This window comes from Pinus tabuliformis, chromosome 8, assembly GCF_031772625.1.
Source record: "Pinus tabuliformis cultivar Carrire ecotype Pingquan chromosome 8, CPIR1, whole genome shotgun sequence".
NCBI classification, from domain to species: domain Eukaryota; kingdom Viridiplantae; phylum Streptophyta; class Pinopsida; order Pinales; family Pinaceae; genus Pinus; species Pinus tabuliformis.
Window position 1 is genome coordinate 866,258,038 of NC_142294.1, and position 15,812 is coordinate 866,273,849.

Genomic DNA, 15,812 nt, shown 5'->3' on the forward strand with positions numbered 1-15,812 from the left:
GGATTCTTTCCAATGCTCTATTAGTGACCTTTACTTATCCATTGGCCTGAGGATGATAGCAAGTTGACTCCCTGTGTTTGATCTTATGTTTCCTCAATAAATTCTCAATTAGGTGTGATGTGAATTGAGCTCCCTGATCCTAAACCAATTCTCTAGGGTACCCAAACTTATAGAATACATCCTTGTTGGCTTGCTGTCTTAGGGGGTCCTGACCCAGGTTCGCAGTTAGTTGAGCCAACCAAAAAAACCCTACACTACTGGCCCTTTCGGCAACAGCCTGTGTAGCGTAGGTTGTAGTCTCACCCGAAGCAGTATGGGGGGATGCAAGAACCAAGTTTCTACATCTAGAGACTAGTGTGATGTCTTCCAATAGCTTAGATCTGTCTTTGTGCAGACCAACAAACTCCTAAGGCTCGTCACTGTAACTCTTTTAAAACAGCCTCCAGGCTTTCACAAAGGTCCACGATCAGTCCTTGCAGACCTTTAGAAATCAATCTACCTACTTACGCACATCAAAAAGAAATCCTAAATTAGTGTTCGCACAGATCTACTTAAGTCGTCAATAAACATAAGATAAATCACCAGATTCTTTGTGGAAGTGTTTAAATGTTCATTACGTACATTATTAAGACTAATTCAAGACAATCGTGTAGCATTCAATCAATATTTCATAAAACAAGTTTATCAACAGCATATAACATAAACATATATGAACAGAAATACTCAAGGATTCTTCAGAAAATAGTCTTTCTTGATCTAAATTCATGGATTACAGACTCAAACTTCCCTACGAACACAGCTGCAGGTGTCTGCACACTCAACTGCAGACTCTACCTAGGCCTCTGTACACTTAGTTGCGAAGCCTTTCTTTCCCTATCTAAGCACAAGAAGCAGAGCCTTCCTGCCTTATCTTCTGCCCAAGACTCTTCGCTCTTCTATCTTACCCTCTTCTCATGCCTTAGACTCTCTAAGACACACCTATTTATAGAATTTTTAATACAATGCCATGGTCCATGGACCATGGGTGAATCTCAAAACTGACTCAGAATTTTACTTAAAATAAGGGGCTAAGCCCCTTTGAATTTTATTCAACTCCACACTCTGCATCCACAAATCGTGGTGACTCTACATATTTTACAAAATTTGTTACAAAAAACTACTAGTTGATTCCTTTCTTCCCCTGGGGACCCCATCCCAATAGGCCCCCAACACAAAGGTTGTGACTCACCGTCAAGTCACTCTGCTAGCGTCGCAATCTTACTGTGAACATCCCTCGGATCCACCCGGATCACTGCAACTTCAACAATGCTCTGTGTTGTTGCCTGTTGAACCTCCTTGACCAATTTTTCAGTGGTTGTTCCTTCTACTACTAGCCTCATCATCCACTACGTCTGTTGCAGTCCCTTAAGCCTATCTTGAATCAAGATTATGATCTGATAAGCCTCATCCAACCAATGTTGAGTTGGGCCTTGAAATTGTCATTCACTTCCATTACATTTTCACTTATATTCCATATTGTCACCTTCACTCCACCTCTATTTCATTACATTTACCTCCATTTCATTACATTTACCTTACCATTATCATTATTGGGTCACATTTTGTTTTTCCAAACTTTATTAATTCTTAGCATTTTTAAATGAATTTATGATTAAAAATTAGAAAATAATGTGCATATGCTTATTCCTAACAAGTGGGATGAGATTGTTGACGTGTGTAGGTCAAAAGGAAGCTTCTAAAAGACCTTTATGTGGCCTCGCAAAACCAAATTCGAATTTGAGTGGAGAAAATCATGGGATCATAATGATATGTGTCTCATTTCCTATTTGTATTGAAACTCTAAGAAGACATGTGTCTTATCATTTCCTATTTTGATTGTAACTCTAGAGATATGGGGGGAGATTCATGGACTCTCATTAATGAGATAGCTTCTCATCTTTTTGTATAAATAGGGGAATTTTTCTCCTACCATTTTATGTGTAAAGTTGGGGAATTGTTCATGTTTTGAATAAAGAAAAAGGCTTGCGTTTGGAGCTTCTCAACTTTCCATCCTCATACTTTTGGATTGGCCATCTGCAATGTGTGAGATTTATTTGTTTTCATAGATTAAGATTTATTTGCTTTCATAGATTAAGATTTATTACTTTTTTAATTACTGTGTAATCTTATGCTAATCAAAGCATCTCAAGAAAAGAATTTTCTCTTTTCCAAAATTGGATTGTGTTTGAAGAATTGGAGCATATAGCAATCTTAGTTTTCCTTTAAATCTTGTTACAATGCTTTCTTAGGATTAAGTTTTACATTGACTGTTTAATCTTATGTAGAGCATTTCAAGAAGGTAGTTCTTCCAAAATTGATTGGTTGAGGCATTTAGAACATACAGTGATTTAGTTTCCTCTCTCATGCTTTTATCATGCTTTTTATATTAAATTTCTTACCTATTGTGTCATCTCATGTTCAGCATTTGAAGAAGGTAACCCTTCCAAAATTGATTGCTTAAAAACATTAGAGTACACAGTGATTCCAAGTTTTTGCATGTTTTCTTTTACATGCTTTCTTTATGCTTTCCTAGATCATGTTTTCTTTCATTTAAATTCATTAGATTTTGTCCATTAACATTTAAATATTTAATCTAGAAGCATAGCTTTCATTTCTTAGATTAATTTCCTTAGGCATAAGAAACAAAACCCCAAAACAACATAAAAACATACTCAACGAAGAAAGAAACAAGGTTAACTAAGCACATATTGTGCACCACACTTCATTAGTTTACTAACCCCGGTTGATAATTTATGTTAGCAATTTAAGACATTAATTGACTAAACATTTTGGCACCATTGTCAGGGAAGTGTAATTATGAGACCTTATTTCTTACATCTAAAAAAAAATAAAAATCCCAAGTATGCTCTCTACTTGCACATTGTGCGACCTGGAAGATCAAAAAGGAAATTGAATAAGTTAGCTTTGCAATTTTGTAATAAAATTCATAAATCTGAAAAATGACCAAGAGATCTAAATTGACTATTCCTTGAAAAAAAAAAATCCTAAATTTTGATCTCCATCTCAATCTCTCTTGTCTCAAATCTTCTTAAAAAAAATTATTTTTCTTTGTTAAAAATAAAAAAAAATAAAAAAAAATGTCTAGTTAATTTATTTATCTTTTTTTTTTAATTGCTAAATAAAACCTTTATTTTTAAATTTTAAATAAAAAATAAAAAACAATAAAACAAATAATAAAAAAAACCAAAACATTAAAAAATATTCATTTAAAAAAAAAACAAACAAACAAACAAACAAACAAATGAAACACATAGAACAAAACAAATCACAAAAAATAAAAACAAAGCATAAAAAAAAACCCATTCATAAATCATTGAAAGGCTAAGGAAGAGAACGCATAAAAAAATACAATGATGGTGCAAGAAGGCAAAACGAATAGCATTTTTATGGTTGGTCAGCACGCTTGTGATGATTCTAGTGATCTCGGGGCCCAACAAAACTTGAGTTTTTCTGTATCTACAGATTCCTAAATAACTTGGAAACGGGAGCAAGCTCAATAGCTGAAGAAATCGAACGAATAAGAAATTTGACTCTATTTCGTCCGTTATTTATTATCGATGATCACGTCTGCTATCAAAGCCAACTCCAAAACACGCATTCAACTAGGCTTCAAACAACCAGCCAAAGGAGTCTCTAAGGCCTTTGCGAGGGTGCGTGAACCAGTTTGGACGCTCTTCTTTTACATCATCTATAGGAGTTGGTTTTTTTTTTCTTTTTTTTCGGGATACATGACTTCATCTATAAGCAGATCACTTCTTTCACCTCAATATCAGTTCAGAGATTTGCTAAAGTTTGGTAGGATATTAGTGAAAATCTTGAAAAACCATCTGTCCATGAGAAAATCGGGCTTTCTGTTTGTGAAATTAGGAAGAAATCTTGACAAATATCCACAATAATCGATTTTTGTTTCCAAAGCATCACAGAAATTGCACTAGTTTAGACACACGTTTTTAAAACGCAATTTCTGAGAAAACCTAGGAAAATTAGAAAAATCCAAGACATGGGTTTTTCCGGGAACAGGGTGAATTAGGTAACCTGGAAATGGGTTTCCGAATTTCACAACCGTTGAGTGAATTTTATGGTTCTTTGGAGCATTACTTTCCAGATTGTGTGAGAAAAATAGATTTTTTGGATTTAATGCACAATTGTGGCCATGATCCGATTTCTCTGATCTTCAGGAGAAATATCCACCCAAATCTGATTTCCCTAGCTAAATTCCAGCTTTAGATAGTTGGAGAGAACGCTTTGAGTTTGGGTGCCCCAATCGCTTGTGCCAAGTCATCCACTATGTGTTGGCCTTGTTAATTTCCTCCATGTTGTGGTTCTATTATTGTGAAGTTGGGTACAATGGGTCATGAAAGTATTACCTCCCCTCATAAGAGGGCACAAAATCTTGTTCCTCCATTGTTAGCTTCACTACGAAGACAATTCCAACCTCGTGATGAATTGGAAAGTTGGATGGCTTTGTTGAGGGGGCACTAGTTTCTTTAATCATGCTTGTAATTTTTCTTGTGTACCATCTATTTATACTTCACTATAACTCTGGGGGCTACACAGTCATGTTAAGTGGAACGTAGAAAAATCTATGTCATTTGGGACAGATGAAAACTGGCATGCCTCAGAAGGGAAAGTTGAATTTTTTTTTACAGTGAACATCATTAGCAGGTTCATAGCTAATGAGTTTCATTTTAAGCATACCTCTTGCTTGAATTCAAAACAGCCAGCTTTGGAATGCTGCAAAAATGCTGCTTTCCAATATATTCTATTAACATCTAGCCATGAAATTTCCCCTAGAATTGTCCATAGGATGATTGATATATTTAAATCTTCCCTTTTCCTTTGCTGGAAGACATCCACACAGCCACAAACCCAACCTTCAAAACCTGCAAATCAAAAATCCAACCACCAAAAATTGATTTTGGTCTGCCGGAACATTTCTAGAAAATGTAATTGTTTTGACAGAAAATTTTAAACCCATTTTCCTAAATAAAATAGGGTGAATTAGCAAACTATAAGACATGAGTTTTTTCTGGAACAGGGGCTATTAGGTAACTCAGAAACCATTTTCTGGATTTTGCAACCAATTGAGAGAATTTTGCAATTCTTCAAAGCCCTATTTTGTTGTCTGCATGAAAAAACAAAAACAATTTTTATATATACACAGTGAATGGTTTTAGAAAGGTGGAAGAATGCAACTCAAAATGAAATTCTATTGTGGCATTTAATCCATATGATACGTGATCAAAGAATCCAAATCGATTTAAACTTTCGTCTCTTTCATCCTCTACGCAGTTTGCTGATCTTGACTGTCACTTGCGTGATGCAATTGTACTGTTAATGGTATTGGCCCATCTACTTGATGGATTTGGAATCAGATTAGCTATTACTCTTGTGCTAGCTTATATATCCGAGATTGCACGTGGACAGTTGAACACTCTACCTCAGTTCTCTGGTTCTTTTGGGATGTTCAATAATGGCTTGCAGAACAATTGGAAAATTATTTAAATGATTTCTGAACATTTGGCATTAATATTGTTGCTGTGTATTTTTCTATGAAGTTTTAACTTGCAGGACACAATGAATCTTTGTGATGCCAATCGTTTTACTGAGCAGAGTGCATGAAGTCATTCGACAACAGGGAGTTAATTTATTTTTCATGGTTATTTCTTAAAAATGGATTGTTATCAATATCATGAATTGGACTGAATATAACACTTTTGATTTTCCTTAGTCTGTTTCATTTGACATTTTGTGTAAGAATCAGAAAGGAACTGATCATTTCTTTTTGAACGCACTTATGTTCTTTATGTCAAGGTTTTTTCTATAGGTTTGGGATGATCAAATTATCATTGAAGAAAACTAATTATGCACACAATTGGTCTTCAAAGGACCAATTCCATGAGAAACATAAGAACAAGTCCATGTCCATATCCATCAAAACCATTACCTTTCCTCCCTTTTGAATTATAAATCCAACCAAGCAATTCAAAGCAAGCCACAATCATTTTTCCCAGCAAGAGTCAGTTGTTCATTTTCCTTTATTCACATACACTTCCCATTACTTTTTGTCTACTCCTGACCCACAAATAAAAGGAAGAAGCTCACTGACATGCTTATTGCCCATTGTCATTATTATTTTCCATTGTCATCTTCCATTTTCATTTTTCCTTTCCTATCTTTTTCATTTCGCAAATAAACTCTGCTTCAATGAAAATTATTGAGTCCATAGTCCTTTGAGTCTAAAATCCTTACAAAAACACCTTGAGGTTTGCATGCCTTAATGGCAAGTCCTCATGCCGACGAACAATGGGAATACATCAATGTCCCTTGTTCATCAGATCTTCTAGGTACTCGACAACAACAAAATTATTCATACTTAGCAAGATGTGTTTGGGCATCTTGACTCTCATTGTCATCAATGGTGAGAGTTCTCGTGTTGACTAGTGGCATCCATTAATGGTAACTAAGTCAACAATTTTCTGCTATGTTCGACATCAGAACATCTATTCACATAGCAAGAATTGTGCCAATGAATTTTGAAGACATGAAGATTATCATTTTCAGCATTTTGGAGTAACTGTAGAAGATATGCAACTACAGAACCAGATGGAAACTGCAGAATCAGATGGTAGTTGTAGAATCAGATGACAGCTGCAGAATCAAATAACAGCTGCAGAATCAGATGGCAACAGCAGAATCAACATTATTCCGCAGTAGATTCAACATGTTTTAATAAAAGCAATAAAAATTCATCTTGAATTTTTCTTTTCCCATGACTTGTCAAGCCACTTGAAGAATATTATGATCAGAATTTTGCAGCCACCACACATGCAACTCATCCATTTCTAAAGGGTAAGTTAAGGTATGTCATTTTCTAACTTTTTGCCATAAAATTCCTTGAAAAGCTAGAATAATAATTTTTGGAAAAAGACATTTCTCTTCCTCATCACATAAAATTGCCAATATCATCAGTTGTGGGGGGGGGATACATTCATATTCATATTTTTCCATATTCATATTACATTCAAAATTCCACATACTTTCAAAAGATATTAACTATTACATTATTGTTATGAGCATACAAAGGTTTATCAAAAGTACTAATCCAAACCCAAAAAACAAACTAATCATAGCAGCTTGGACTGCTCTTCCCAAATTCATCAGTTGGCAGATTTGGTTAGAGGGGAATAGAAGGATATTAAAAAACAAAGAGCAAGATTTCAGACTTGTTACAACCACAGTAAAATATCAGCTAAATGAATGCCTAAGAGATAGAATGCATGATTCAAACCTATGCCAACAAGACATTGAGTTAGGTGCTGCACTCAGTGTCCAATTCCAAAAATCGATCACCATCCTCGTTTCTCCCAAAGAATGGCAAATCAGAAAAAATGAAGAAGACTTTCAGTCCTGGATTTCGAAGCAAACAATTCCCTCTCTCCTCTTTGACGGGGCAACCAAGGGAAATCCAGGAATCGCTAGTGCGGGGGGGCTCATAATAAATACATAAGGAACTCCTACTCACATATATGCTTGGGGACTGGGTCACTCCTCTAGCATGCAAGCTGAAGCGCTGGCCCTTCTCCAAGGGATCAAGATACTTAAAGAGTTGGGACTTAAGGAGATTAATGTTTTTGGCGATTCGCAGGTCATCATCAAAACAATGGCGACAAACTCTACTCCAGTAGATTTGAGCCTTGCAAGGACAATCACAAGAGTCAAAGATATGGCAAAGCCCCTGAAATTGGAATTTTTCCATGTGATGAGAATAAATGACAAAGAGACAGACATTGAAGCAAACAAGGCAGTCCAGTTACCTACTGGGACTATTCTCAGAGACAAAGAAACATTGTGGGACCCAATTCCTTAATCTTCCATGTTTTACTGCATTTTACTAAAGCAATTTGTATGCATTCACAAGCTCGGGCAAATGACAGAAATAGAGCTCATTGTAAAATGTAAGAAGAGACAATTCATAAGCATATGCACCTTGATTCTCTTGTTGGAGAGGTGCTCAGAAATCAGCTCCATTATTTGTAAACTGAGTTGTGGCTTTATGCCAAATATCTAATGAAATCCCATAACCATTTCTGTAAAAAAGAGTACTAAAAAGATAATTGGATACAAACATAATCATGGTTGTCACACAAGAACCAACTATGATGCAATCCAATAAATATATACTTTGCAACAATAATCAAATTATCATTATGCAAAGTTCAAAGATAAAAAATGAATGCAACAACAAAATATGGTTGTAACACAAGAACCAACCATGTTGCAATTCAACTAAAAGACTTTGCAGAAGTATGAAGTTATCAAATGATATCATGCAAAGTTAAGCCAAAGCTCAAGGATAAAAAAGAATTAATGTAATAGATTGCATGAGGACATGCAATAGCTTCAGTTGGGGGGTATGTTGGGCCTTGAAATTGTCATTCACTTCCATTACATTTTCACTTATATTTCCATATTGTCACCTTCACTCCACCTCTATTTCATTACATTTACCTCCATTTCATTACATTTACCTTACCATTATCATTATTGGGTCACATTTATGTTTTTCCAAACTTTATTAATTCTTATCATTTTTAAATGAATTTATGGTTAAAAATTAGAAAATAATGTGCATATGATTATACCTAACAAGTGGGATGAGATTGTTGACATTTGTAGGTCAAAAGGAAGCATCTAAAAGACCTTTACGTGGTCTCCCAAAACCAAATTTGAATTTGAGTGGAGAAGATCATGGGATCATAAGGATATGTGTCTCATTTCCTATTTGTATTGAAACTCTAAGAAGACGTGTCTTATCATTTCCTATTTTGATTGTAACTCTAGAGATTCATGGACTCTCATTAATTAGATAACTTCTCATATTTTTGTATAAATAGGGGAAGTTTTCTCCTATCAGTTTTATGTGTAAAGTTGGGAAATTTCTCATGTTTTGAATAAAGAAGAAGGCTTGTATTTGGAGTTTCTCAACTTTCCATCCTCATACTTTTGGATTGGCCATCTACAATGTGTGAGATTTATTTGTTTTCATAGATTAAGATTTATTTTATTTCATAAATTAAGATTTATTACTTTCTTAATTATTGTGTAATATTATGCTAATCAAAGCATCTCAAGAAAAGAATTTTCTCTTTTCCAAAATTGGATTGTGTTTGAAGCATTAGAGCATTAAGTAATCTTAGTTTTCCTTTACATGTTTTTACAATGCTTTCTTAGGATTAAGTTTTACATTGACTATTTAATCTTATGTAGAGCATTTCAAGAAGGTAGTTCTTACAAAATTGATTGGTTGAGGCCTTTAGAACAGACAGTGATTTAGTTTCCTCTCTCATGCTTTTATCATTCTTTTTACATTAAATTTCTTATCTATTGTGTCATCTCATGTTCAACATTTCAAGAAGCTTACCCTTCTGAAATTGATTGCTTAAAAACATTAGATTACACAGTCATTGCAATTTTTACATGTTTTCTTTTAGATGTTTTCTTTATGCTTTCCTAGATCATGTTTTCTTTCATTCAAATTCATTAGATTTTGTCCATTAACATTTAAAGATTTCATCTAGAAGCATAACTTTCATTTCTTAGATTAATTTGCTTAGGCATAAGAAAAAAAACCCCAAAAAAACATAAAAACATACTCAACGAAGTAAGAAACAAGGTTAACTAAGCACATATTGTGCACCACACTTCATCAGTTTACTAACCCCAGTCGATAATTTATGTTAGCAGTTTAAGACATTAAATTGACTGAACAGGATGCAAGCTGGCTTTTAGCAAGGCCTCTTTCTTCTGCGCTTCCTCTACCTATGCTAGTAGCTTCTTTCCTTCTTGTAACTTGGTAAGGCATTGCATTGGTGCTAAGGTTCGTGTAGTCACCCTGACCTCATCATATTGGTGTTGCGTCTCCCTTACCTCTATATTCAAAGTCTGCAGGTTCGGATCCTCTTGTAGATTGCTCCATAGCTCCATAGCCTGATCAAACAGTGCTGCATAGTTAGTGACTGTGGTATCCAAGGTAGTCATGCCCTCTTTAATTGTGATTCTACACTGCTCCCAGACCTCAAGAGGAGTCGTGGGCTAAAACTTCAACTGCATCTATGCAATCTTCATGTTGAACTCGAAAGTTACTAGTCCAACTTTTGCTCTAGCCTCACTCACACCAGCGACTAATTTTTTTATTTTGGCTTCAAGTTGTGCATCCTCCAGGATGTGAAGTTTAGGCACTGTCTTACAGAACTCTGCTACTGCTAACTCCAGACTTGAACTACACGTCTGTAGTGCCTCCTTTTCCTTCAAAGCTTATGTCTTCTCAACGAACATTTGTTCATTGTTGACTTTGTACTCACTTATGAGGTTGAGGGCGTGTTGCTCCCTGGTTCTCAACTCATCTGTTACCCCCTTATGCAGCGCATGGAGGGTTTCAAGGGAGGGCGCCACTATATTCAGTCCTATATCCTTGACTGTACTAAGTACAATCTGGTACTCAGTGGAATCTGAACGAATGGACCTGTCTGGCAATGGTATAGTTTTGAGATCCAGGGTCCTTATGAGTTCTATTTCTTGGCTTGTCTTGGGTGTCAAGCTTGCTTACTCCACACTTGCTTGTCTAATACCTACCTATATCCTGCTCATTTGGATCTACTGCTTGCGCAGATCCTTTTAGACATTCCCCAACGCCTACATGTATCGTTGCTCAAACTGCTGCAACACTTCTGTCGTTGTATACCTTACTTTGTCATTAATCTCATCGAGATCACTTTTTGTCAATACCATGGGATCAACCTATGTTTTATTAGATTTATGATTTTTCAATGTTCCACCCTTCAGTTCCTTACCACATTTTTTCAAAATAAAAGTGGTGCTCTTCCCCTCATCACCTCCTCCACCTTGGTCTGAAATATTTTCTTTGTCTGTCTCTGACGAAGGTGACTTATCACCTTTCTGTGACTCATGCTGCTCTTTTTCTGCCTGCTCCTTAGCAGCATGCTCTTTCTCTATGCGAGCCTTTTCTGCAACTTCCTTCTTTTTCTATTCTATTAGGGCACACACATCTTTCTAAGTGACCTCCTTTCTTTTCTGCACAGCTGAACATTTTGTTCCCATGCTTGTTCCAACATCTAACTCTGATGAGGCACACCATTCTATAGGCCATAATCCTACGATCTCCTACACATCTCTTTTTGACACCAAATAGGGAAACTGGTGCCATTTCTACTCTAGATCCTTTCGTGCTTGGATATAGACTCTGTGGAAGTCAGCCTTGAACGCCACGTAGGCTGACAACTACGTGAACAAGGTTGGGGACAACCTTGGATGCTGATTGATTACCATATGGATATCCATTTCCATAAAAGTCCAAAATATCTTTGTTTCTATAATCTGCGTGGCATCCTTTGTAGACCATAGAGAGGAAAATTTCATTGCCTTCGGCAATCCTCTTGGAGAGGAGGAAACTGGCTATCCTCCGACAATCTCCATGCAATGAGCACAATTGATAGCAGCAACCAAGCGTAGTGGAACATCTTGGCTTCCTCTTGGGCCTCTCATAAATTCACTAGGAACTCCTGACAAAGGTACCTAGCCCAATTAAATTATATGTATTTTGCGCACTATGCAGCAAGTGAAACCACTGGCATCGCAACTTCATCCGCGTGACATTTTCTCATAACTTTTCCTACTAAAATCTGGGCAGCAAACTAAACTGCCAGGTCTAAAATAGAGGCAATGGAATACCCTCGTGACTTCTTGACGAGGTCATATTCCTTCTTCATCTTGTCTACAACTTCTTTCTCCCCAGTCTTCCCTCCAAACCCCTTAGCAGGGTTTGCATCTTTGTAAGGCAACCATGTGATTCTATGAATCAACATGTCCATGATGGGGATAGACTCTCCTAGTCATAAGCACCCATCATGCACCAACATGAGCTGGTGCGCACACACGGTATTGATGTTAGAGCGATGATAATTCAGTACTAGGAGCATGTTCAACAATCCTGATTGCTCAACTTCACGGACCCATTCCATCGGCTCCAATGTTGTAACACCCGTTTATTCGTAATAGATATTTCTCGTATATTTATCTGTCGCCAAATGTGGAAACTTAGTGTGGTCTGCGAGGTCCCAATCCTGCATTTTTAACAATGGGGTCCGCACGAGCTGAGGACCTTCAAAGGGGACTTGCTCAGGCAGGAGGGACATGGACACTATAAACTTCTTGATATGAGGGTCCTTTGTTACCTTGCCTTTCCCTTCCGCAGACGGATATATTTCGGCTTCCTTGTCATGGGTTCTGTTATCACAAAATCAAGCACTGAAGGGCTGCTGATCAAGTAGACTCTGTGTAACTGTTTCAGACCAAGCTTTTGACTAAGGATTAGCCTCCCTAGCCTGAGAGGGCTCTCTCAAGAAAAAGTTATTGATTTTGAATGTTGATAAGAGGGCTAACTCTTGTACAATAGATTTAATGAACCTGCTGGCTGGACAAATATACAAATACATCCATTGGGCTTATGGAGTCAAACATGCTACAGCAAACAATGATATTTCCTCTACATAGAAGTCAGGGCATTTGACATTTAAATGTTCAAAATATAACTCTTATAAAACCATAGTTCATAGAAGAGTACAGGAAGTCAGAGCAACATATGTGAATTCTGAGTGATTACTCCTCTAAGCAACTGAAAAAAGACATGAAGGACAAAGTAAAACAATACATCTTGAACATGGAAATGCTGTATGAATCCTGAGAAGAAAGGCATATATCTTATATTACTGCAAACTGTTCTTTACACAAGCCAAAATAGCACTCTGTTTTCATAAAATATCCAACCCTTTTTACATTCATCTTTCAGCTCTATATAGAATGCTTACTCTACCTGATTCGAGCTCCCTCCTCCAGCGTGAGGGGAGCTCAATAATTACCTATGATGACACCTACTAACTTTTAACTACCTAATAATTACAGCTGACCACTAATTTACAGCGCTGGAATCCTAAAGCAAATAAGATCCTAATTCTACATCATGCTGGACATAGCATTTATTACAATTAAGATTCCTCCTCTGCCAAGTGGATTACTATAGCGGTAGCTTGGATGGCTTTAATTACAATGAACTTCATTCTTTGACATCTGCGTTCCTTCTGGCAGTGGCTGTGATAGCATGAGAAGAGTATCACTAACTGTAGTGTTTAAGAGTCCTAAACCAACCATAACTCTAACTCTATCTTCTTCATAAATTGATTCCTCCTTGCAGCTTTGACACCTGGCTTTCTCTTCGTTCAGCTGAGATGGCATGAGATGGGCAATTAATGTTCCATGCTGGCTTTGAACACCGAAGGCTTTGATCTGTTCTGTGTTGGCTGAGAATAACCCTAAATTCTCGGTTCTGGTCCCCCATCACCGAGTATGCAGCGGTAGTTACCTTAAGCCTTTAATAACCCAAGAATATAGGATATTACCATGTTACTAATATGTTTACTGACATGCTGGAAGCTTCTTTGATGAACAGGTGTGCCAACCAAAACTTTTCATATGCGGCTCCCTCCAAACCCTAATCACCGAGATTAAAGTGACTTTATGACCAAAAATTCCAAGCTTAGGTTAAAATCTTTCACCTTTTGTTAAAGGTACACATGGCGTATGTTGAATGGCTGTAGCAGCTTCCTTTGATCCCTTTCATGTCACTGAGGTGTTTCCTTTGCAAATTTTTGATTCTGCCATCAAACTGTTATATGCGTTTCAAAACAACACCTACAGCAGTTTCGCAGTTTCGTAGCGCGCTACGAAACTGCGAAACTGTTTTAAACAATTTCAATTTCCCCTGAGATTTTAACTGCTCTGCCACCTTGCTCACAAATAACTTATCAATGCTCATAACATTCATGCTTGAAATTCTTGCAAATCCTGGAGCGGATGACATTACAGTTAAATGAAATTCATCAGCAGAAAAAATCTCTAAACAAATGCATTTCATTCATTGTGCGGACGAGAGAGCTTTCCTAGGAGAAACCTTTTGTCAAATACTACCAGCTATTCAACATTCGATTCTGTGCATTGCCTGCAGATTGGAGGGCAGTAGTCGGTCAACTAAAGTTACACTCGAAACCCTTTAACTTGCTACTTTTAGCAACTGCATTAAGTTCATTCAAAATGTATTCTTTTTCCTTGGGATTTTGGCACAATGCAGTAAAATCTCCAGTTTGTCCATTATCTGTGACCCAACTTTCAAGAGTGCAGCATAAGATGTGTGTCTGTAACACTGCCATTCTCTGCAACAACATGACAAACTCCATACTTTCTTCTCACAAGTCACCATTATATCATAAAGTATACACCATTTTTTCTGAAATTATAAGAACTCCAGGTGAGCTTCCCTTGAAGCCTCCAAGGGGCATGACTGACACCTTTGGGATAAGGCACCACTCTCATATAAGCAATGGCCTGACCAATATTTTATCTTAATCTCGTCAACTGGTTTGATTGATTTGTTAAATATGCAGTCAGTTACAGACATAATACACAGAGCAAGCAAATCCACCCCAACAACTCTAATGTTGAAACCCGAAAGACATTGCACCTACAATTCCATGATTTTACTTTGAAGGATGGATGGTATTTACACCAGTTCTTGGCATGTCAGGAAGAAAAGAAAAACCTAGCAGTAAAACAAAACCCTCCTAAAATGGGGGAAGGTTACAGTAAACCATGAATCACTGTTTTCAGTTAGTATTTTACATGACTTTCAACAGGAGATGGTCTAAAACACAAAAGTATGTCCTCGGACCTGCTCTACCCAATGAATTATTTTTGGGTACATCTTTACCAACAAAATCTGGTTGTAAACTCCAACTTTGCTCTTAACCTCTACATTGTTCTCTGTTGTTCGAAAACCAGATCATATTGACCATCTAAATCATATGTATACAGTCCGCACATCGTTCTGTCCAAAACCTGTACCACATCCTGGACATTTGCGGTGCCGGGTCTCCAAGTTCCGTTGTATACAAGGGCCACAAAACAAGTGGAAGCACTTGGTAATCACAACTTCTTTGGGCCTATCATGGCAAACACTACATTTTAAAATTGCCTTGTACTCTTTGACTTCTTCTTGAAGTCTTTCTACTACTGTTTCACCATCGTTAAGGGAACTGAGGCATGTAAATTTTATGTTCAAAACGACCAGTTCTTCCTCAATTCTCTTTTTCCCGAACCTCTCATTCTTCAACTCCACTTGCAGATCAGTAATTCTGCGTTTGCACTGTTCAGCCTCCTTTTGCAAAGCCTCAAGACAAGCCTTAAGAAATGGGAAGATACCGAACATTTCCGATGAAATGAACCTTGACAAAAATGGCATCGAAGAGGTCAATCCAGTTTCTTGAGCGCGGCCATGGAGCATAAAAAGCTTCCAACCATCCATTCACCAATTTATCTCGAATACTTTGGGACATAGTCATTGCCTGGCTGTTTGGGTTGTTTGCATCAGGAAAAACATGATCATAAGATAAACCATTCAGCATGCCATTGACAAAACCTTCTCTGCCACCCGTTTGCGTGGAAAAAGAACTCTTGTGGAGCTAGGCCACGAAGATAATGAACTACATCTCTCTCTGGCACTTCATCAAACACTTGCGCCCAAGACATAAATGCTATTCCATGAATTTGCCACCTGCCAATAATCGGTTTCACCCACAGTGGAAAGAAATCTCCACCGGCCCATTTGTATAGACCTCAGCCTC

At 37.1% G+C, this 15,812-nt stretch overlaps 1 pseudogene; it reads right to left on the bottom strand.

The window, feature by feature from the left end:
* Window positions 1–14,989: 14,989 nt before the first annotated feature.
* Window positions 14,990–15,493, bottom strand: LOC149238307 (E3 ubiquitin-protein ligase BRE1-like 2 pseudogene; annotated as a pseudogene).
* Between the last annotated feature and the right edge of the window lie 319 nt (window positions 15,494–15,812).